Source organism: Pelophylax lessonae, assembly GCF_965119305.1.
Source record: "Pelophylax lessonae genome assembly, chromosome: 5".
Taxonomy (NCBI): Eukaryota; Metazoa; Chordata; class Amphibia; order Anura; family Ranidae; genus Pelophylax; species Pelophylax lessonae.
In genome coordinates, this window is record NC_138772.1 from 385276105 (window position 1) to 385300755 (window position 24651).

General features: G+C 46.3%; 1 protein-coding gene across 4 annotated transcripts in view; it reads right to left on the reverse strand.

The window, feature by feature from the left end:
- The window catches only part of ANKRD12 (ankyrin repeat domain 12), a 333910-nt gene extending 319054 nt beyond the window's left edge, over positions 1-14856 (reverse strand). For 2 of the 4 annotated variants that reach the window (XM_082257365.1, XM_082257363.1), the window contains exon 1: positions 14476-14856. The gene's annotated coding sequence lies outside the window, so the exon portion shown is untranslated. The remainder of the gene's footprint in view (positions 1-14475) is intronic. The other 2 variants (XM_082257364.1, XM_082257362.1) reach the window with 1 other exon arrangement.
- Between the last annotated feature and the right edge of the window lie 9795 nt (positions 14857-24651).

Consider the following 24651-nt stretch of genomic DNA (forward strand, 5'->3'; position numbering starts at 1 on the left):
TAAAGCCCATTCACACCTATATGTTTAAATTTAAATAAAGAATACATAATGGCCATTGATGGGAGATACTTTGGCAACACAAAGGTTCACTAACAGGACATTGCTGTGTGTGTTGAATGTGCCATTTTTTCACAATTGCTATATGAGGAGGTCTTTTGCAGGACTGGGGAGTCTCTTTGCTGAATATATGGGGATGTAAGCACTCATGACTAGGAATAAAACTTAGCGTATGAAAATCAAAAAAGTGTAAGAGTGTTAAAATAAAAGTGGGAGGCACTGAAGGACTTGAAATGGCCAGTGGGTGGATTCAGTGGGACCACCAGTGGGCGAGCCCTGGGGAATGTTGGTGGTCAGGCCCGGAGGGGCCCAGGCCTAAAACTGTGTAAGGGGCCCCAAAATTTCTGATGGCTGGTCTGCCTGTAACCACTACAATAATTTAGCAATGTATGGATATTTTCACATCTGTCACGCAATACCGAAAACAAAAACCTGTTCCAAGATATTTTCCTACAATATGCAGCGAATATATACACACACACACACACACAATCTAACAAAAGTGAGTATACCCTCCACATTTATGTAAGTATTTGATTATATTTTTCATGTGACAACACTGCAGAAATGACACTGCTACAATGTAAAGTAGTGAGTGTACAGCTTGTATAACAGTGTAAATTTGCTGCCCCCTCAAAATAACTCAACACAGCCATTAATGTGTAAACCGCTGGCAACAAAAGTGAGTACACCCCTAAGTGAAAATGTCCAAATTGAGCCCAATTACCCATTTTCCGTTCCAGGTGTCATGTGACTCAGTGTTGAAAGGTCTCAGGTGTGAACGGGGAGCAGGTGCGTTAAATTTGGCGTTATCGCTCTCACTCCCTTATGCTCCTCACTGGAAGTTCAACATGGCAAAGAACTCTGAGAATCTGAACAAAGGAATTGTTGCTCTATATAACGATGGCCTAGGCTATAAATAAGATTGCCAAGACCCTGAAACTGAGCTGCAGCACGGTGGCCAAGACCATACAGCGGTTTAACAGCACAGGTTCCACTCAGAACAGGCCTCGCCATGGTCGACCAAAGAAGTTGAGTGCACGTGCTCAGCGTCATGTTCAGAGGGTGTCTTTGCGAAATAGAGGTATGAGTGCTGCCAGCATTGCTGCAGAGGTTGAAGGGGTGGGGGGGGGTCAGTTTGTCAGTGCTCAGACCATACGCCGCACACTGCATCAAATTGGTCTGCATGGCTGTCATCCCAGAAGGAAGCCTCTTCTAAAGATAATACACAATAAATCCCACAAACAGTTTGCTGAAGACAAGCAGACTAAGGACATGGATTACTGGAACCTGTAAGATTCTGGTACCTTTGGTACCCTTATTTACCATTTCCTTTTCAACATTGCGTCCCACCTTTCTTGTTAGGTGGAACGCATACACCTTTAAGACGGATGACGTCATCGCTGAGCGGCTATTTCAATCGCCGGCGTTCTCTCTCACATTTTTCGTTCTAACCACATGGTTAGTTCGTTCAAGCCGTCTGTGAAGCAGCCATACCTGATGTCACTCGTTCCTGTATCTCGCTACCTGAACTTGTTTCATTACTGATCCCGTATCTCGCTACCGGATCACTCTTGGCATACTGCTTTCACTCTTGTGTGCCTACATGCTTACAAGCCTTGTCTTGCTGTCGGAACCTCAAGCTATTTGCCTTTACCTGGAACAGACCGGAACCTCGCAACTGATCCCGTATCTCGCTACCGGATCACTCCCTCACTACTGGACCCCTCTACTTACTAAACCTTACTAGTGATAAGTACCCCACAGGGGAATCCTCCATAACTAACTTACACTATCATCTTCTGCACATTAAGGACTGTTACTATCTATGCATACTAATTCTACCATCTGCACTGTTACATAGATTGCTAGCTCTTGAGTCTACTACCATCTATCCTTGCACTGGGTTAGTCTATCCTGTATATGTCATCTGCTGTCCTTACCACCTGTTACCATACATGATTACTAACCTATCTGCATTCTACCTATTACCATCTACTACTCTCCTGAACATTACTATCAAGTGCTTACCATTACTGTCACTGCTCACACCTGTCCCTTCAGCACATCACCTCCATACTATCATATACATCCTATCACTCCAGGAACATCTTATTGAGTGTGTGTATATCTGTATGCTGAAGCAGACAGGCCCACAGTGATGAGTCTGGAGAGTTGGATCTGGTATTCCAACACATCTCTACATGACTACTGAGTGGAGATTCTGCAGCTGCAAATCCAGCTTACAATAAAAACGCAGGAGCGTTACAGAACCATGCCCTGTGGTCTGATGAGATCAAGATAAACTTATTTGGTTCAGATGGTGTCAAGCATGTGTGGCGGAAACCAGGTAAGGAGTACAAAGACAAGTGTGTCTTGCCTACAGCCAAGCATGGTTGTGGGAGTGTCATGGTCTGGGGCTGCATGAGTGCTGCCAGCACTGGGGAGCTACAGTTCATTGAGGGAACCATGAAGGCCAACATTTACTGTGACATACTGAAGCAGAGCATGATTCCCTCCCTTCGGATACTGGGCCGCAGGACAGTATTCCAACATAATACCGACCCTAAACACACCTCCACGACAACTACTGTTTTGCTAAAGAAGCTGAGGGTAAAGGTGATAGACTGGCCAAGCATGTCTCCAGACCGAAACCCAATTGAGCATCTGTGGGGCATCCTCAAACGGAAGGTAAAGGAGAGCAAGGTCTCAAACATCCACCATTTCCGTAATGTCGTGATGAGGAGTGGAAGAGGACTCCAATGGCAACCTGTGAAGCTCTGGTGAACTCCTTGCCCAAGAGGGTTAAGGCAGTGCTGGAAAATAACAGTGGCCACACAAAATATTGACACTTTAGGCCCACTTTGGACATTCACTTATGGGGTATACTCACTTTTGTTGCAGCGGTTTAGACATTAATGGCTGTGTGTTGAGTTATTTTGAGGGGACAGCAAATTTACACTGTTATACAAACTGTACACTCACTACTTTACATTGTAGCAAAGTGTCATTTCTTTAGCGTGGTCACATGAAAAGATAACAAAATATTTATAAAAATGGGAGGGGTGTACTCACTTTTGAGAGATACTGTATGTATAAAAAGTCAATTTATGCTTCTTTACATTGGTGGATGGCTTTCACCCAGTGCATGTTCACTTCAAATTTTAAAACGTTCTTGTGCTCCCCTCCCACCACTGCACTCTCCAGATCTTTATGCCTATCTTGTCCAAGAAAAGACAAATGAGTTCATGGATGTTTAAAATTGCTTTCCTGTTTTTCTTTTTCTGGAATACACCAAACCCAAGATGGACACCATCAAATGAAAGAATCCTATATATACACTGTAGTATAACAGATCATTTACGAAAACACAATATACTCACAAAAGCCATGCCGCAGGCAGCTGAGGATCTCTTTAAAAGAAGTTTCCATAGCAAGGAAATGCATCGGGAGGAGCAACAGTATGAGGCAGAAGAAACCCAACACTGGACAGCAGTAGCCCAAGTCTGGCATGGAGCCATCAGTGCTCTGGCTCAGTCCAGTAAACAGACTCAGGTTGCCTGCCTGTTATCAGCCAGTTTTCTCTCATTTTGCAACTATATTTCTTGTGTTTTCATAAGCCATCAGTTTTAACATACACTATATGGAATTCTCGGTCTTGATGATGTTCTTTTTGGGTCTGATATTGGAAGCAAAAGTGTATGGAGATTGAGAAAGCGATGTCCCGGAAAAGCAGTTTGAAACATCTAGGAGCTCATTTGCCTTCCTTGAAAAGATAGGCATAAAGATCCGGTGAGTGATGTATGCATATGCGCTGCTAAAAGGGGAGCACAAGAAAGATTTAATATTTGAAGTAAACATGCACTGGATGAGAAATAGGGAAGCACAGATATCGGCCGCCAAAAATTATCATCCGGAAACAGGGATATTAGGATTTTCCCGATAGAAAAATTGGTGCTGAAAAAAGCACGCAATTTTTCTTAGGTCACGTGACAAACACCTGCATGAAAAACAGGACACATTTTAAATGCATTTCAATGGGTCAGTGTGTTACACAACACCAGCAGAACAGACCAGTGTGAAGACATACATAAAATTTTAAGGAATTCATTTTTCTTAAGCTTTTTTTTTTTTTTTTTTTTTTTTTTTAAAAAAACGCAAAAGTGAGTCAAAAATTTAATAAAAATTTAAAAAAACGCCCATTTCGGTTTCGAGCCAAGTTTATCCTGAATTTTTGGTGTCAGTTGGGAAATTTATTTCAGTGCACCACTAGGTAAAAGAAATTTACAGATGTAAAAAAGTGTAGATGGACTGCTTGTACATATCTGGACACTAGATCTTTTTTATACATTAGTAATTTGGTCTGGATCAGATATTAGCATGCAGTCTATTTGGATTTATTTTGAAGATTATTTATTATATACACATTATATATATATATATATACATACATACATACATACACACACACACACACACACACACACACACAGTGTTTATTTGTCATATTGATGTTTATTTATATGAAACACTTTCAATTCAACGAGTAGATCGATGTTACATTTAGTTTTGGGCTATTTGCAGGTGATACGTCTCTGGGCTGGACTTAATGAATTGACATTTGACTTAATTGATTTTATATTGAAAAAAGGAACTATTTAGCGCAGCAGAGTATTCACTTATAACATTTTAAAGATTAGCACTGTAGCACGGGATGGGTTAAAAATAATTTTTTTTATTGCATGTTACCGTACACAAAGTTAAATGCATTTCCATTATGCATGTCTGGGGGTTTGGTTGGAGTAAGAATGAATTGCAATGCACTCCACAGTAGGGCTGACCAATATTCGATTTGAACATCGTCATCGCGCTGTGAGCGTGCGCGATAGTCACATCGCCGGAACAGCGATGGTGTAGGGAAGTATCACAGGTTAAGAACAGTGTGGAAGGCATAGAAGTCGGGACTCACAGTGAGTAGAAGAACACAGCCTGACACCCGTCCCCTCCCCTGACATGTTCAGTCTGCCCTGGAGCCAGCGGTGAGCGTCGTGAGCAGGCACGCGTGATTGGTCCGCTGCTCAGTCAGGAGAACTAGCTCCAGGGCAGACTGAACATGTCAGGGGACGGATGTCAGGCTGTGTTCTTCTTCTACTCACTGTGAGTCCCGACTTCTCTGCCTTCCACAGAATCCACACTGTCTTCTTAACCTGTTCTTCACTGTAAGAGCAGCAAGGATGTGGAATTCTCTTCCGCAAACAGTGGTATCAGCAGGGAGCATTGATAGTTTATAAAAAAAAAAAAACTATTAGATGGGCACCTTAAAGACCACAACATACAGGGGTATACAATGTACGGTTAACAGCAAACACACACACACACACATCATAGGTTGAACTGAGGTCTTTTTTCAACCTCAATAACTATGTAACCTAATTTTTCACTTTTTTATTTAAATTTCTTCTTTATTTTACATTTTTTTATTTTCAATGAACTCTGCCATTTGCATTTAGCACAGTGCAATCATGTGTTGCACATGTCCGCTATTGTATGTATAGAAGCACAATAGTCACCTTTGATTTTGCATCCTTTGTACGTTGCATTTTAGTACATGCTGTGTAAATCAACCTGTACAGTTAGGGCAGCGCCACCACTCCCCCACCTAACCAACACAACCAAACAAACCAGAACCCCAACCACTGGTGGTGGTTCATCGTGAGGACAGAAGCCATAAGCGCAAGCTTTTATTATCTTTATATTCACACTACTGAGATTTTTTTATATGTTTATAATCTTTATCACATCTGGTAAGGCAGCGCCAACACTCACTCACACATTCAGCACTATTCACTGTATGCTTGCACACACACACACACCTGTAAATAAGGCCTAAACGAACCATTCGAGTCAGAAGTTAAAATAAGCTGTAGTTGACAGGAGATTTGTGTGAGAACTGTTAAGGTAGCTGTAAGATTTTTTTTTTTTTTGCTGCAGCAGTGGAGGGATCTACCTAGTTACAGTTAAAAACACCAGCTACAAAAGTATTTTCAGATGTTCACTGGTTTGTGCTGTCTGTTGCCACACAGAACAAATCAGAATACACTGGTTTCAAAGACACAGCAACATTTCAGTGTGCACTAGAAAAGAAGGTGGAGTAGTCAACTCCATGCCAGATACAAGATCAGGCACAAGCCAAGTAGGGCATGAATGCAGAAGCAAAATAGCAGTAAGCATGAGTCAATGTCATGTCAACTGCTGCTGGCGAGCTTACTGCTAAGATGTGCCATTTCTTCCTTTCTATGCGGCATTCATGCCTGAGTTGCATTGTCTCTGGATGCTCGCCTGATGAGGTACACACCCCCTTTATTCCCTCTGCTTCTATTACACAAAATCAAATAGACACAGAACTAAAAAAAAAAATCTATTTTAGCTTTATTATTAGATAACAAATACAGCATAAAATTGCACAAGCATCTGCAGCGACACAGAATTCAGAAGAAGACAGGGGACATATATGTTTTATAAAAAACAAAATAACTAACTTGAGGATGGCATGCTATAAAGCCTTTTAGGGAAGGCTCATTACTTCACACTAAATATAAATTGTAGGAAACGCAGAAGGACAAACCTATTCATTCTGTACATATTTATTACCTGGGCAGGGTAACTTGTGTACATGATAAAAGGGAAAGTAAAAGCACCGGACACAGAGGCTGAGCTGCTTAGCTTACAGCAGCCTAGAGCTATAGTAATGCAGGCAGATGGGCAGTGACACATTCAGCAGCCATTCCTGCTGCTCTTTCATGACCAATCCTCAACAACAAAACACCCCGCACAGCCACAACACCACCTCCACTGGCACAAACAAATCATCCCTCTGTACAATAGTGCACAGAATACAAATACAACTTTACCTCTCCAGACACAGATCTGGAGACAAAGGACACCATAACCTGTGCTGTACAAGATGATGCCAGGGGGGACATGCGTCTCTTTACCACAGAGGTAAAGAAGCAGCAGCTCCTGCACTCTAGTGACCTGGCTGATCTCCCTTCAGACAGACAAAAAAATAGAAGAAACATACTAGATCACAGAAACAAGCACTGGCTAAAAATCCAGGAAATACTGGATGCAATTATACACAACTACAAACCAATCAAGCTGATGTTTGGGGGTGGGGGGAGAGAATCAAAACACAGGGACACTCCAAGATGCATATAATCTTACAACTGCACAATAATATTCTTTGTAAAAACTGATGTAAATGGAATGGATACATACAGAGAATATGAACAGTTCAAAGAATCCACACACTGCCAGCTTAAAAGTATTTACTGTAATAATTGCAGAAAAACAATTCAGAAAACCCAGAGCTGACCTCTCATTTGCGATAGTCTGTGTCAGCATGGTATGCTTTTATGCCACCTTTTCTCTCTGCCTTTGTTTTTAGAAAGCCGAAAAACATGGCCCCTAAAGCACTCAGGATTAATATAGATAATCTGCAGCTCAAAAAACAGAAATGTGGGACAAACTGGGGCACCGACTGCAACTCAGCCCCCATTCACACTTCAGCATGGATACAGCCAGGCGATTTAGTGGCTCTTGCAGTATAGGAGCAGAATTCAGTGTTTTTAGCCTCATGGACTTTTTTCAAATGGGAGTGCCTTACAAAATGTGCATAAAACGTTTTTTTTTAGGCACCTCCAAGGGGGGGAACCCTTAAACATGGGATTTTGCCCCAGAGAAGCTCATAGAATTTTTAGAGCTTTACATGACAACAAGCCCCCTTCAGAATAACAGGGATCTTCATCTAGAGTGTTGTCGCACTTCATAAATCACACAAAACGTTGAGGTGTGAAAGGGGGCTGAGATCTGGGCTCTACATACCAGGCAAAATAAAAGTATCAGGGTCCAATTGACAATCCCCAAATCTAGTTTGAGGTACCTATGTATTAAAAGGTGGCTTTCAGGCTGTTGGGATCTAAAAGACAACAGAGGTAGGACTCAAGAGATACTGTCAAATGTGTCACAAACACGTGAGCCCTGACATAAGGACCAATTACCAATGATTAGGTGTAGGTTTCTCTATTCTTCACCTATTGGTGGGAATCAACACAATGTCCTGTTACTCTTGTTTATACATAAAAAGGTACATCTTTGCCTCAAAAATTCAAAATGCATCAGCAAACTAAATCAGCTACAGAATCTTCATCATTTATATCCTCTGGTAGGAAATTTAAATATAGGCATTCATCTGTACGATTTAATCATGTCCATTGGAGTAGACTAAAATAGCATGTTTTATTTATACTGTAATAAAGTTCCATTGCTTTTATTAAACGAATTTAAGATAGATTTTTGTATCTTTTTTTTTTTGCTCAAGTACTACACATGTCCCAAACAAAGCCAACACCAACACGTTTCAGCCTATATGATCGGCGGAAATGCATTAGTTCTGGGTCTGCTTGGAACATGTGCACTCCTTGGGCAAAATAAAAATACATTTTAAGCTGCCTAATCTGGTTCCTGACTTTATCTACATAGATTGACTCTTGTGTTGTGAGGGGGAGACCGCAAGTAAGGCACGATGAGTGGAAACAGAGTGCTTTTTCCATGCCCGATTTCATGATGGGCTTGCAGTGCCACTATCTTGCATGTATATTTTTATATCTAGTGGGCACAGTGTAGCAGTGTGTGGGGAGATGAGGGCAGGCACAGCATGGCAGCGGCTGTGTATGTAGTAGAGGAGGGCAGGCACAGCGTGGCAGCGTGTGAGGAAAGGCGGGCAGGCACAGCGTGGCAGCGTGTGAGGAAAGGCGGGCAGGCACAATGTGCAGTGGGAAAAATAATGATTTGATCCCTGGCAGATTTTGTAAGTTTGCCCACTTACAAAGATCAAAGGTCTATAATTTTTATCAGATGTATTTTAATTGATAGAGACAGAATATCAACAAAAAAAAAAACATGATACAAATGTTATAAATTTAGTTAAAGTTCAGTGAGTAAAATAAGCATTTGATCCCCAAGAAAAACATGCCTTAGTACTTGGTGGAGAAACCCTTGTTGACAAGCACAGAGGTAAGAAGAAGTCTCTTGTAGTTGGTGACCAGGTTTGCACACATCTCGCGGGGGATTTTGGTCCAATCTTTACAGATCTTCTCTAAATCCTTAAGGTTTCTTGGCTGCAGCTTGGCAAGTCAAATTTTTAGAAACAGCCCCAAAGCATCATGTTTCCATCTCTGTGCTTGACTGTGGATTGTGTTCTTAGGGGCAAAGTCAGCAATTTTCTTCCTCTAAACACAGCAAATCCCCCTCCTCAAGAAGGCACATGTACAGTCAGGCCAATGAACATCTAAATGATTAGAAAAGGATTGGGAGAAAGTGCGGTTGTCAGAGACCAAAATTGAGCTCTTTGGCATTAACTCGACTCGCCGTGTTTGGAGGAAGAATTATGCTGACTATGACCCTAAGAACACCATCCCTACATTCAAGCACGGAGGTGGAAACATGATGCTTTGGGGCTGTTTCTCTGCTAAAGGTACAGACTGACTTTGTCACATTAAGGGGCCAATGGACAAGGCCATGTATTGTAAAATCTTGGATGAGAACCTTCTTCCCTCAGCCAGAACACTGAAGACGGGCTGTGGATGGGTCTTCCAGCATGACAATGACCCAAACCTTCCAGCCAAGGCAACAAAAGAGTGGCTCAAGAAGAACATTCAGGTCATTGAGTGGCCTAGTCAGTCTCCAGACCTTAATCAAAAATGTATAGAGGGAGCTACAACTTCGAGATGCCAATAGACAGCCATTAAAACATTAAGGATTTAAAGAAGATCTCTAAAGAAAAGTGGACCCAAATCCCTCCTGAGATGTGGGCAAACCTGGCCACCAACTACAAGAAATGTCTTACCTCTGTGCTTGCCAGCAAGGGTTTCTCCACCAAGTACTAAGTCATGTTTTCTTTGGGGATCAAACACTTATTTTAAATCACTGAAAGGCAACTCAATTTATAACCTTTGTATCGTGTGTTTTTCCCCCAGGATTTTTGGTTGATATTCTGTCTCCATTTACAATACATCCAAATTGTAGACCCTTCACTTCTTTTTAAGTGGGCAAACTTGCAAAATCTGCAGGGGCTCAAAGAATTATTTTCCCCACCGTATGTAGAAGAGGGCATGCACGGTGTAGCAGTGTGAGGAGACGAGTGTAGGGCAGGCAGGCACAGCGTGAGGCGAGGAGACGAGTGTAGGGCAGGCAGGCACAGCGTGAGGCGAGGAGACGAGTGTAGGGCAGGCAGGCACAGCGTGAGGAGAGGAGACGAGTGTAGGGCAGGCAGGCACAGCGTGAGGAGAGGAGACGAGTGTAGGGCAGGCAGGCACAGCGTGAGGCGAGGAGACGAGTGTAGGGCAGGCAGGCACAGCGTGAGGAGAGGAGACGAGTGTAGGGCAGGCACAGCGTGAGGAGAGGAGACGAGTGTAGGGCAGGCAGGCACAGTGTGGGGAGAGGAGTGTAGGACAGGCAGGCACTGTGTAGCAGTGTGAGGAGAGGAGTGTAGGACAGGCAGGCACTGTGTAGCAGTGTGAGGAGAGGAGTGTAGGGCAGGCAGGCACAGCGTGAGGCGAGGAGACGAGTGTAGGGCAGGCAGGCACAGCGTGAGGCGAGGAGACGAGTGTAGGGCAGGCAGGCACAGCGTGAGGCGAGGAGACGAGTGTAGGGCAGGCAGGCACAGCGTGAGGCGAGGAGACGAGTGTAGGGCAGGCAGGCACAGCGTGAGGAGAGGAGACGAGTGTAGGGCAGGCAGGCACAGCGTGAGGCGAGGAGACGAGTGTAGGGCAGGCAGGCACAGCGTGAGGCGAGGAGACGAGTGTAGGGCAGGCAGGCACAGCGTGAGGAGAGGAGACGAGTGTAGGGCAGGCACAGCGTGAGGAGAGGAGACGAGTGTAGGGCAGGCAGGCACAGTGTGGGGAGAGGAGTGTAGGACAGGCAGGCACTGTGTAGCAGTGTGAGGAGAGGAGTGTAGGACAGGCAGGCACTGTGTAGCAGTGTGAGGAGAGGAGTGTAGGACAGGCAGGCACAGTGTAAGGAGATGAGTGTAGGACAGGCAGGCACTGTGTAGCAGTGTGAGGAGAGGAGTGTAGGACAGGCAGGCACAGTGTGAGGAGACGAGTGTAGGACAGGCAGGCACAGTGTGAGGCGAGGAGACGAGTGTAGGGCAGGCAGGCACAGCGTGAGGCGAGTGTAGGGCAGGCAGGCAGGCACAGCGTGAGGCGAGGAGACGAGTGTAGGGCAGGCAGGCACAGCGTGAGGCGAGGAGACGAGTGTAGGGCAGGCAGGCAGGCACAGCGTGAGGCGAGGAGATGAGTGTAGGGCAGGCAGGCACAGCGTGAGGCGAGGAGATGAGTGTAGGGCAGGCAGGCAGGCACAGTGTGAGGAGACGAGTGTAGGACAGGCAGGCACAGTGTGAGGAGACGAGTGTAGGACAGGCAGGCACAGAGTGAGGAGACGAGTGTAGGACAGGCAGGCACAGAGTGAGGAGACGAGTGTAGGACAGGCAGGCACAGAGTGAGGAGACGAGTGTAGGACAGGCAGGCACAGAGTGAGGAGACGAGTGTAGGACAGGCAGGCACAGAGTGAGGAGACGAGTGTAGGACAGGCAGGCACAGAGTGAGGAGACGAGTGTAGGACAGGCAGGCACAGTGTGAGGAGAAGAGTGTAGGACAGGCAGGCACAGTGTGAGGAGAAGAGTGTAGGACAGGCAGGCACAGTGTGAGGAGACGAGTGTAGGACAGGCAGGCACAGTGTGAGGAGACGAGTGTAGGACAGGCAGGCACAGTGTGAGGAGACGAGTGTAGGACAGGCAGGCACAGTGTGAGGAGACGAGTGTAGGACAGGCAGGCACAGTGTGAGGAGACGAGTGTAGGACAGGCAGGCACAGTGTGAGGAGACGAGTGTAGGACAGGCAGGCACAGTGTGAGGAGACGAGTGTAGGACAGGCAGGCACAGTGTGAGGAGACGAGTGTAGGACAGGCAGGCACAGTGTGAGGAGACGAGTGTAGGACAGGCAGGCACAGTGTGAGGAGACGAGTGTAGGGCAGGCAGGCACAGTGTGAGGAGACGAGTGTAGGGCAGGCAGGCACAGTGTGAGGAGACGAGTGTAGGGCAGGCAGGCAGGCACAGTGTGAGGAGACGAGTGTAGGGCAGGCAGGCACAGTGTGAGGAGACGAGTGTAGGGCAGGCAGGCAGGCACAGTGTGAGGAGACGAGTGTAGGGCAGGCAGGCAGGCACAGTGTGAGGAGACGAGTGTAGGGCAGGCAGGCAGGCACAGTGTGAGGAGACGAGTGTAGGGCAGGCAGGCAGGCACAGTGTGAGGAGACGAGTGTAGGACAGGCAGGCAGGCACAGTGTGAGGAGACGAGTGTAGGGCAGGCAGGCAGGCACAGTGTGAGGAGACGAGTGTAGGACAGGCAGGCAGGCACAGTGTGAGGAGACGAGTGTAGGACAGGCAGGCACAGTGTGAGGAGACGAGTGTAGGACAGGCAGGCACAGTGTGAGGAGACGAGTGTAGGACAGGCAGGCACAGTGTGAGGAGACGAGTGTAGGACAGGCAGGCACAGTGTGAGGAGACGAGTGTAGGACAGGCAGGCACAGTGTGAGGAGATGAGTGTAGGACAGGCAGGCACAGTGTGAGGAGATGAGTGTAGGACAGGCAGGCACTGTGTAGCAGTGTGAGGAGATGAGTATAGGACAGGCACAGTGGAGCAGTGTGAGGAGAGGAGTGTAGGACAGGCAGGCACAGTGTGAGGAGACGAGTGTAGGACAGGCAGGCAGGCACAGTGTGAGGAGACGAGTGTAGGACAGGCAGGCACAGTGTGAGGAGACGAGTGTAGGACAGGCAGGCACAGTGTGAGGAGACGAGTGTAGGACAGGCAGGCACAGTGTGAGGAGACGAGTGTAGGACAGGCAGGCACAGTGTGAGGAGACGAGTGTAGGGCAGGCAGGCACAGTGTGAGGAGACGAGTGTAGGGCAGGCAGGCAGGCACAGTGTGAGGAGACGAGTGTAGGGCAGGCAGGCAGGCACAGTGTGAGGAGACGAGTGTAGGACAGGCAGGCAGGCACAGTGTGAGGAGACGAGTGTAGGACAGGCAGGCAGGCACAGTGTGAGGAGACGAGTGTAGGACAGGCAGGCAGGCACAGTGTGAGGAGACGAGTGTAGGACAGGCAGGCACAGTGTGAGGAGACGAGTGTAGGACAGGCAGGCACAGTGTGAGGAGACGAGTGTAGGACAGGCAGGCACAGTGTGAGGAGATGAGTGTAGGACAGGCAGGCACTGTGTAGCAGTGTGAGGAGATGAGTATAGGACAGGCACAGTGGAGCAGTGTGAGGAGAGGAGTGTAGGACAGGCAGGCACAGTGTGAGGAGATGAGTGTAGGACAGGCAGGCACAGTGTGAGGAGATGAGAGTAGGACAGGCAGGCACAGTGTGAGGAGAGGAGTATAGGAAAGGCAAGCACAGTGTGAGGAGATGAGTGTAGGACAGGCAGGCACTGTGTAGCAGTGTAAGGAGATGAGTATAGGACAGGCACAGTGGAGCAGTGTGAGATGAGTATAGGGCAGGCTCTTCTCTCCTCAGTAGTCAGGCCCGCTACTCACACACTCCCCCCCGGGAAGTCAGGCCTCCACCTCCAGAGGGGACCCCCGGCCTCCTGGTCACATACACAACACGGGTGACCCCACTGACGTGACCCGCACCTTCTGTCACCCCTCCCCCTCCAGTGGGCCTGCGCTCCCCTCCCCATGTGACCCCCCCGGACTTCTCACCTGCTACCACAAGGGCTCTCTCGGGCTTCCCTCAGACTCGGCCGTTGAGCTGTGTCGGGGAGAATAGCCGTGAACGGGATGTAAGGCGCTCACTAGCCCGGCAGCGTTCACACAGCAGCGCTCACACCCCTCTTCTTCCCTGTGTCTCTCTATTCCACCCTCCCCCTTCTCTCTACACACTCCCCCCTCCCCACCACACAGCCCTCAGCGACCCGAAACCGATTGGACGCAGCTCTGCGGCCCACGTGACTGCACACCGCTTCGTGCCATTGGTGGGCTGATGGGGCGGGGGCAATGCTGTCACTCACAAGCATACACAGTCTGCGGCGAGCGCGGGTTGTTGTGCGCGGGAGTGACAATGACAGGCGGCCTCTGGCAGCCCGACTTATCACCCACAGAGGACCAGCGTCGTGTGAGCGTGCAGGGAGCGGACACGCGGCGATACCACACGTTCACACCCCCCCCCCCAGCATCCATCCTCAATGCTCTACGTGCACTAATAAATGGGGTTCGTTATGGGCCTCTATCCGCAGAGCCCCTCCCCCAGCCCTACGTCACGGAAAAGGCAGCTTCAACCCAGTACGAGCTGGCAGTTGGAAACAAACCTGCGGTCTCCGATTGGTTGCTAGGGTAGTGGCGTCACCCGGGAATGGCTGCGCCTGGAAGAAGGTTCTCGAATTGTAGGAGGCTGAGGAAGCGAAAAGAAGGCGATGACGGCTGGCCGGTTCGGGCGGCGAAGACGCTGGGCTTCTGCTCAGCGCTCTGGCTTTGTCTGGCGTCCTCAGAGTCCAGTGTGCTCGTCTCCATTGCAGGGTCTGCCTTCACTATTGTTGTGATGGCGCAGTGAGTATTGTCTGCTGGTCTGCCAGGGCGCATGCGCCAAGTCTGGGGGCTCACGTGACTAGCCAGTTGCGACAGTGACGCAAGCAGCAGCTGTTTTGACAGATCTGAGCGGGATGTGTATAGTCAGGGGCGACTTTCAATGAGATAATGCGTGCTATGGGCCTGGGGAGCCTTCTTCCCAGCCACGTGACTAACATTGTCAGCTCTGAGCAGGGAGAGGACAGCTGGGGTCTGGACTGACTTCCAGCCTGCTTTTTGTCACTTAGGCTGGGTTCCCACTGACGTGATGCATGACTCGCACACCGCATTTCTGTGCAAATAAAATGCGATTGTATACGTTGTAAACTGCATCGCATACTAGCTCATTATGAAATTCTTACCTTAAAACGAGCCCCCGCCATGCCGCCCGCTTACTTGTATGATGGGCAACATCTTCAGTCGCCCGTCTTCCGGGATCGCGGCATCCGGTCATCTGATTGGCCGGACCCACGATTACGTCACTCCCGCGCATGCGCGCGGGAGCCGACGGTCACGTCACAGGGTTTTGAAGGAACGGCATGAGCGGCCATTCCTTCAGAGCGCATGCGCCAGTGATGTCACTGGCTGCATGTAAGGTAAATATTTCCTAAACGGTACATGTTTAGGAGATATTTACAGTACCAATAGGTAAGCCTTATCATAGGCTTCCCTATAGGTAAAAGTAGCAGAGCAGGGTTTACTTCCTCTTTAAAGAGGTTGTACAGTAATCCCCCGCTACATCGCGGTTCAGTTTTTGCGGTCCCGGTAATTCGCGGTAATGTTATTTTACTATATAAATCATTAAAAATTAAAGATTTTTGTGTTTTTCATAGCTCTTGCTCTGTCTCTGAGTATCTTTTATGTGTTTAAATGAGTTTCTATTGTTTTAAAAGTGTGTTTAAAGACCTTAAAATGCTTTTACACGTACAGTGACAGTAAAAAAACATGCCTAAAATGCATTTTAATAGGGTTTTTCTATTTCGTGGAATTTCACTTTTCGCGGCTGGGTCCGGAACGTAACCCCCGCAATGGAGGGGGGTTTACTGTAAACCCGATTTTTTTTTTTCTCTCACCCTGAAAGAGAAACACATAATGAGCTAGTATGCAGCGCATACTAGCTCATTATGAAATACATACCTTAGAACGAGCCCTCGCCGTGCCGCTCGCTTACCTGTATGACGGGCAACATGTTCAGTCGCCCGTCTTCCAAGATCGCAGAATCCGGCCATCTGATTGGCTGGAGCCGCGGTGACGTCACTCCCGCGCGGGAGCCAACGGTCATGGCACAGGGCTCTGAAGGAACGGCACCAGCGGCCGTTCCTTCAGAGCGCATGCTCCAGTGACGTCACTGGCTGCATGTAAGGTAAATATCCCCTAAACGGTACATGTTTAGGAGATATTTACAGTAGCTATAGGTAAGCCTTATCATAGGCTTACCTATAGGTACAACCTGCAGAGGAGGGTTCACTTCCTCTTTAACCATTTAAGCCCCAGAAGATTTTACCCCCTACCTGACCAGGGGGTATTTTGCGATTCGTCTCTGCGTGACTTTAACAGACAATTGCACGGTCGTGCGAAGCTGTACCTAAATGAATTGACGTCCTTTTTTTCCCACAAATAGAGCTTTCTTTTGGTGGTATTTGATCACCTGTGCAATTTTTTTTGATCATGTGCTATAAACAAAAAAAGAGCGTATATTCTGCAAAAATAACAATATTTTTCACATTTTTTTTTTTATATAAAATTCCTCCCAAAAAAAATGTAAAAATCAAAATTTTTTAACATTTTAGGCCAATTTGTTTTATGCTACATATTTTTGGTAAAAAAAAAAAAAATCGCAAAAAGCGTATTTTGATTGGTTTGCGCAAAAGTTATTGCGTTTTACTAACTAAGGGAAAGATTTTTGTTGTTTTTTTTAACGCGTAATGGCGGCGATCTGCGTTTTTTTTTTTTTTTTTTTTTTTTTTTTGCGACATTGCGGCGGACAGATCGGACCCTTGACTGATATTTTTGACACTTTTGGGATTACCAGTGACCTTACTACAGTAATCAGCGCTATACATATGCACTGTTACTGTAAAATGACACTGGCAGTAAAGGGGTTAACTTTATTTGAGAGGGAGGGGTTGTGTGTGTCCCTAGGGGCGTGATTCTAACTGTGATTGGCTGTGGCTTGAGGTGTAGGAACAGTGATCAATGGTCCTACATAGTAGAACCGTATGATCACTGTTCTTACACAGGGGAGAATGACAGGCGGCTTGTTTACATCAGCCGTCTGCCTTTTCTCCCGCTCTAACGGACGATTGGGGGGGGGGGGGGTCCGTGACAGAGCGGGAGCACGCTCGCTCCCCAGAGCCTCACAGGCTAGTGACGTACCCATAGGTAACTTTGCCTGTGAGGAGCTGACCGCCGCAGTATATGTACTTGCGGCGGTCGGCAAGTGGTTAAGCCCATGATTTTGAATGGCTCAGATCACACCGCATCTGCATGAAAAAGGTGCAGGCACTTTTTTGTTTTGCCCCACAGGAATCGGACCCCTGTGGTCCCATTCAACCTCCTTTTGGGGTGTTAACTCTTAATCAACACCCACAATAGATCACATGAACACAGAGCAATTGGATTCATCCTATATTGAATTGTAACTGTACTGTCTGACCTCATGTTATAAAGCACTGCACAAAATGTTGGTGCTATATAAATCCTGTATAATAATAATCATTTCTATCTGGTGTAGTGCAGGAAACACAGCGATTCCCATGCATTTCCTGCCTTGAACCGAGCTGAAGGCTGTACATACATTATACGATTTTCTTGTACAATTTTCCTGTAGATTTACCAAAACCATATAATATGAGGATTAAACCTAAACACTTTAAATTTGTATGTATTCAGGAAGGCCTTAGTACTACATAGTTAAAGGTCAATCTAAAGAAAATTATATAATATATGGCCAACTTAACTTTGTAGATTAGCCCCTTTCAACCAGGGTGCCTTGGCAAAATGCCTAAAAATTGCCCACAAATTGTATACAAGCCATCTCGTAGATGAAGGCTGCCTTTTAATTACAGAGTCACAGGTTTTCATTATGCACCATTACAACTTTCTAACTGCTGGCGTCCTAATGACCAATGTCATCATCAGTTGATAAGGAGGATATCCGTTGCCTGCATAGCATCCACGTTTCTCTTCTGCCCCTCTCTAGCAGTGCTGGGGCATCACATTAGCTGAGTGATGGGGAAAAATTGGAATACTGGTCAGTACCAGTTTTCAAAAGTGTATTTTCTTTGGAAGAATAAATCACCTCTAACATTTGGTGTCCTACTTGGACTTGTAGATGTTGCTGCATTATAGAAAACTATTAGAATAGTTTTTTAGATTTTAGAATAGGGTGTCTTGAGACTTAATGTTCCTAATTTTTAAAGGGTGCCTTGACTGAAAAAAGGTTAAACACTGCTAAAGATTGTATATGTTGAATGCTGTTTTCTGGCTGAATGAGTAAATTTACATTTATTAAAGCGTATTCTTTAATGTGCAATTTGTGTACAAAAATGCTAGCATTGGCTGTTCTGTTTTGTGGTGAAAGAGCTAGATTTAGTCCAGGACAGGGCTTCTCAAACTTTTTTGGGCCGAGACCCACTTCTAAATACAGTTATTTTTCGGGACCCACTTGCTTGTAATTGAATATTGTAAAGCGCTACAGAATTTGTTGGTGCTATATAAATGCAAATAAGAATAATAATGCATATTTTAAAGGGAGGGGGATGTTAAATTAAAAATATCAATTTACTACTTTTCAATATATTATGATCAAATACCACCAAAAGAAAGCTCTATTTGTGGGAAAATAAGGACATCCATCTTATTTAGGTACATCATCGCACAACCGCGCAATTGTCAAAATAACACCTTGCCGAATCGCGAAAAATGGCCTGGTCATTAAGGGGGCAAATCCTTCCAGTTCAGAAGTAGTTAAACCTGCAGGGGGACCAGTGTTTTTATTTGAAAATTACTTTACTACTGCTTTAGGCCTGGTTCACATGTATGCGGGTTGGCGGCCCACATTTGCATAGGCATAGCAGCCCATTGATTTGAATCGGCTTCTATAACCTTGTTTTCCGCAGAAAAAAAGGTGCATGCAGCATTTAAAAAAATGCAGTGGCCTTGAAATCCATCCTGCTTTTGCACCATGCAACTTACTTGCAGTTCCTGCACTGGCAAGCTTTCTGTGTTTTTATATACGTGGGCCCAGCATTTAAAAACACAGTTTGCGTGTGCAGGAACTGCAGGTAAGTCACATGGTGCAAAATCAGGATGGATTTCAAGTCCACTGCATATTTTAAATGCTGCATGCACCTTTTTTTTGTGGAAAATGCAGGCGTAGCAGCCCATTTGAATCAATGGGCTGCTATGCCTGTGCAAATGTGGGTTGCAAACCCGCATACATGTGAACCAGGCCTAAAATAAGCCAACAAGCTGTGTCTTGTCTAGATGTCTGGTGGCCCATGCTGCTCTCTAAAAAAATAAAGCCACAGCCTGTACTGGTCAGGGTTTTTAAACTCAGTCTCTACCTATGGGAATTGGGAAGCCAAGGGAGGAGAAAGACCTACCTGGTGACTAGTCCTGGCCAGCTCAGCTCCGATCTGATGCACTTTGATAACTGCTCCACTGTGCAGTCCAACTCCTACCCCCAAAATAAAATGAAGTTTAGTGCAAAACCACGCCATACAATACCCATTTTTGGTTAAAATATAAAAGATGAGGTTGCATCGAGTTAATAGATACCTAACATTCTATGTTTTAAAAATTGCTCACGTTCGCGATATCGCCAAAAACTATGGTGCCCAAAAATTACCATAGGTGACACGCGCTGCTGGCTGTGTAAAAGTGGTCGGCAGCTATGGAGCTGCCGCATCACTGTTACCTTGAAGCTGGTCACCGGCTCTACAAAACCCACACAGGCTGATGGCTGCTACTGCAGCCATTAGCTTGTGATCACAGGTTCACTCTTTGGACGTACATAGTACACCCAAAAAGCTTAACTGGAAATGCAGCACTGCTGGGCTCTGTTGGGGCTGCACTGAAAATGCCTTGATTGTCTGTGCAGATCTGCTCTCCTCTCCTCACACGCTGTCAGTGTGCAGAAAGGAATGCTGATAACCGGCATTTACTTGGTTTACATATGATCAGCTGTGATTGGACACAGCTGATCACATGGGTAAAGAGCCTCGTCGTTTGCTCTTTACCGAGATCGGTGATGCGCTGTGTTGGGGACAGAGCGCAACCACCGATCGCTGTGTAACCCCCTGCCCCGCAGCAAGAGTGGGACGACATCCTCCCAGAACATTAGACACTTGTCAATATGGCAGACGGAAGGTGGCCCTGCACATGCTCAGTTGCTCTCCATTTTAGGCACTGCTGAGTTTGTAGAGGCCGATCTGCTGACAGCCTTAAAGCAGAATTAAACCCTCCTTTCCTTTACAGCTAAGGAAGCTGCTTCTGTTTCATCTGCAACTGTCCTGGTGCTGCACACATGATTCGTTATGACACCAGCCATTTGATGCTTTGACAGTTTGGTTGAGGACACCAGTAAATAAGACAGTTTTGAAACTGGTAAATTGATGGATTTAGTTCCGCTTTATATTTTACTGCTGGGGCTCTGGGCTTAACCACTTGCCGACTGCTCACAGTAATCCTACTGCGGCAGTGCGGCTCCCCTGGGTCCAGCGACGTAGACCTACGTCGCTGGACTCCTAGTGATTTTGGCGGAGCGATCCCGCTGTGTTTAGACACAGCGGGAGTCAGGCCGGAAGAAGCGAGGCGGTGATTGCTGCCTCCCTTCCCTGATCATAGGGGAAACTGTTGGAAGACCCGCTTGCTTATGTAAACAAATCAGGCGGATCTTCTCTGTGACAGGAGGAGATCACAGGATTCAGCATAGCTGAACCTGCAATCTCTGTCTGTGTCACACAACCCCCCCACACACACGTCAGTAAGCATGAGGCATACATTAAACCCATTGATCACCCATAGGGTTAACCCCTTCCCTGCCAGTGTCATTATTACAGTAACAGTGCATATGTTTAGCACTGATTACTGTAGTAATGTCACTGGCCCCCCCCCCCCCCCAAAAAAATGTCAGGGGTCCGATCTGTCTGCCGCAATGTCGCAGTCCCGCAAAAGTTCGTAGATGGCCGCCATTACTAGTAAAAAAAAACAATAAAAATGACAAATCTTTCCTGTAGTTAGTAAACGCGTTAACTTTTGTGCAAACCAATCAAAATGCGCTTATTACGATTTTTTTTTTTTTAACCAAAAATATGTAGCAGAAAACAAATTGGCCTAAAATGTTAAAAAATTTCGATTTTTAAATTTTTTTTGGGAATGTTGTATAGCAGGATACGAAAAATATTGTTTTTGTTTATAGCGCAAAAATTAAAAATCGCACAGGTGATCAAATACCACCAAAAGAAAGCTCTATTTGTGGGACAAAAAGGACGTCCATTTGAATTGGGTACAGCATCGCACTACCGCGCAATTGTCCATTAAAATAATGCAGTCCCGAATCGCAAAATAGGGCCTGGTCATTAAGGGGGCAAATCTTTCCTGGACATAAAGTGGTTAAGCAAAATGGCAGTCCCCAGCACAAAGAAACAGGAGCAATGCTGAAAGGCAATTTACAGCACACACTCATTTTGGTAGCATATTATTAATGTGGAATGTATGTTCCTTGCTAAAGAACATTATTTTTTCTCAATTTAGTATGGGTAAAGTTCTGCTAGTATGGGTGCTCAATCTGTGTCCCTTCAGCTGCTGCAGAAGTACAAGCCACTGACAGTTACAAGCATGACCCCCCCAAAGGCAGAGGCATGATGGCACTTGTAGTGCCGCAACAGCTGGAGGGCCACAGGTTGAGCACCCATGACTTAAAAGGGTTAGTTCACCCTTAAGGGCCATACACAGGGGCCAAATATTGGGAGGTATCTATTGAATTGGCCAACATTCGGCCCTTGTGTATGGCAGCCAGTCCAGCTTCTGTCAGAGGGGAATGACCGATAAAAGGTCTGCTGAGCAGCGCTGACCAGTATGTTCTGGCGGGCAGAGCTGTCGTCCTGTCAGACAAGCTCAGCAGGGAGATTGTGGTACTAGTATCGGATTGTCAGCACAGGATCTCATGAGCTCCTTTTTTTTTTTTTTTCCGTTCAGCGTGTTGGGTTGAACGAAAAAAAAAAACGGATCATTGCTACCAGGCTTTACCAAAAAGCTGCCTATGTGGGTAAGAGGCGTCTGTAGATGAAAACAAACTGTGTAGCTCCGATAAGATGAATAATGCCCTTGCTATAGGTGTATACCATTTACATACCTACTGAAGCCTGACTGGACTACTCCCAGGGTGTTGCTAAAGGCACTTTTCCACTGCAAGTACCGGCTCGGCTCTACTCGGCCCTGCTTTGCCCGGTTTGCTTTTCCACTGCTGGTACCGCATGGTGCGGTGTTGGAATGGTTCGGTACGGTACGGTTTTCTTTTCCACTAAAGTAGTACTAAAGTTAAGTGGGCGGGATAACAACGATTCTCTGACCAATCAGTGGCTAGTAGTGACTGCATGCAAAGGATTGTGGGATATGGTACCGGGTATGGTACCTCTTGGAACCACAATCGAGTAGGTACTGTTTTTGAGAGCCGTACTGTTCGGTTCCATGCAGTGGAAAAGCGCCGCCGTACCGAACCGTTCCTACACCGTACCATGCGGTACCAGCAGTGGAAAAGCACAAAAGCGAGCCGAACCGTTCGGTTCCATGCAGTGGAAAAGCGCCATAAGTGAGGCCTAGTTGTTACTGCTTACCTCCACCATCAAAAGAGTGAGCTCTTAAACTCTGAGCTTAGAGCTACTCCTCAGGGGCAGAGAAAGAGCATGCGAGAGGGGTTCAGTTAGAGAAAAAGCTAATTCCTGCGATGAAAGAGGTGAGCTATAATGACTAGTCACATAACATCCTGGGAGTATTTCAGTCAGGCCTTTAAAGATATCCGAATGACCTTAAACCATTTACAGACCTTTTAACATACTATTCAACTTTAGTGAGAGCTGCACAGTTTCTTTCTATCTACAAACACCCCTTATCTTCATAGGCAGTTTTTTATTTTTATTTGTAAAGGTGAACTAATCCTTTAAAAGTACTGTAGTTGCAAACCCCTAAAATAAAAATGAACAAAGTATATATCTCTCTGCATATTTCTATCTGCTCTCTTTCCTCTGGTATCTGCATGACTCACTTCTGACAGTCTGTGAAGACATCAGACAATCCTGGAAGACAGCCAGTTGTGTATGTTTCTTATGAGACTGTGAAGAGGAGGGTGTGTTTATTCACATGACTCAGTTCTCAGATTACACTCAGCTCTGTACTCTATATACTGTGCAGTGTGTGACATCAGACCATCACTCCCTGCCTTCTGGGACTGCTAAATGCTGTCTAAAATCTGTACTTTGAAGGGCTGTAGAGGAAAAAAAGCTGCAGATAAACAGGTACAACTTATATAGGAGGATTTGTTTCATTTCTGCGTATCATCTTAGGCTAGTCCCTTCACTGTGTATATGGAAGCATTTACAAACCCTTTAAAGAATAAGTTTGCCTTCGGGAACATGTTATATGTTCCATACCCGTTTTTAGGGTAGAACCTGTAACATGTTTCCGCTCCTGCAGTGGGTCAGCAATCCGAGCCCTCTGTGTGACAGCAGTATGGGGAGAAATTCTCTGTACCAGCTGTCACTTTTTCAAAAGAGCGTGGCCATGCAGGGCAATATCACATACTCACCTGGCTGCTAGCAGTCTTTTATTAAATGTACACACAGCTGTATTCCCAGTACACTGCAGCCATGCCGGAATGACTGACATCCATGGCCATGTGCAAGACTGTCACCCCCCCCCGCTGGCCAAAAACCCAGAACACTGAAAAAACTGGGGGGAAGATGACAGCAATCGGTGAGTTATGTAACCGTTGCATCACTGAAAGAGGAGTATCTTGCAAAGCTTAGTTCCGCTAGAAGCTGATTGGTTACTATGCATAGCTGCTTCAGATTCTGTCTGCTTTCTTTTAGTAAGTTCCTCCTAATGTGTGAGTGGTGCTTTTCTTCACCTTATTAAAATCAGTCACCACTGGGGCTCTCTGAAAAGGTTTTAGTAGATGCAGCACCCATGGCTGCCTAAATAAAGCAATGTCACCGAACAGTAACCAGCTGATGGGGCACAGTCTGTGCCTGGTGGAAAATTATCAGCTTCCAGTGGTGCAAACTTTGACCAGTTCAGATAAAAATATCTCAAATGTGAGCCATCTATGGCCTACATAAAGCAGGTATACATGCAGAGGGTTTTTTTATTGAATCAGCAATGTGGATGCAGGGGTTTCCCCCCCCCCCCCCCCATTGTATTCTGACAGTGGGGACCCCTCTCCCCACCCTCACCCATCAGAATATACGATCAGAACTCCAGCCAATTGCTGCATTCTCTTATCGAATGCTGGTTTTCCAGCAGGACTGGCTTCTTTTGATCGGAGAGGGATACACACAGATTGAAATTCATCCAGTTCCTTCTGAACTTGCTGAGTTTCAATACATGTATAGTCTGTTTTAAGCCCCAAAGACATGGGCTGAATGCAGGGCGACATCGGTTAAAAAAAAAAAGGTCTGACATTTGGTCCGTGTGTATGTCAGCTTGTTCAGCTGGCTCCTGTCGGACAAGCATGCTCGAGGACGCCTCCTGATCAGTGGTCTTTGCCAATGGCTGAGAGAGCGGATCAGAGAGCAGAACACAGCAGCTCATTGGGGGGGGGGGGGGGGGGGGGCGATCACTGTACTAACTTTGGATAGTTAGTACAGTGGCTTCAAACAGAGCTGACAGTTTTTGTTCAACCCAGCGGGTTGAAAGAC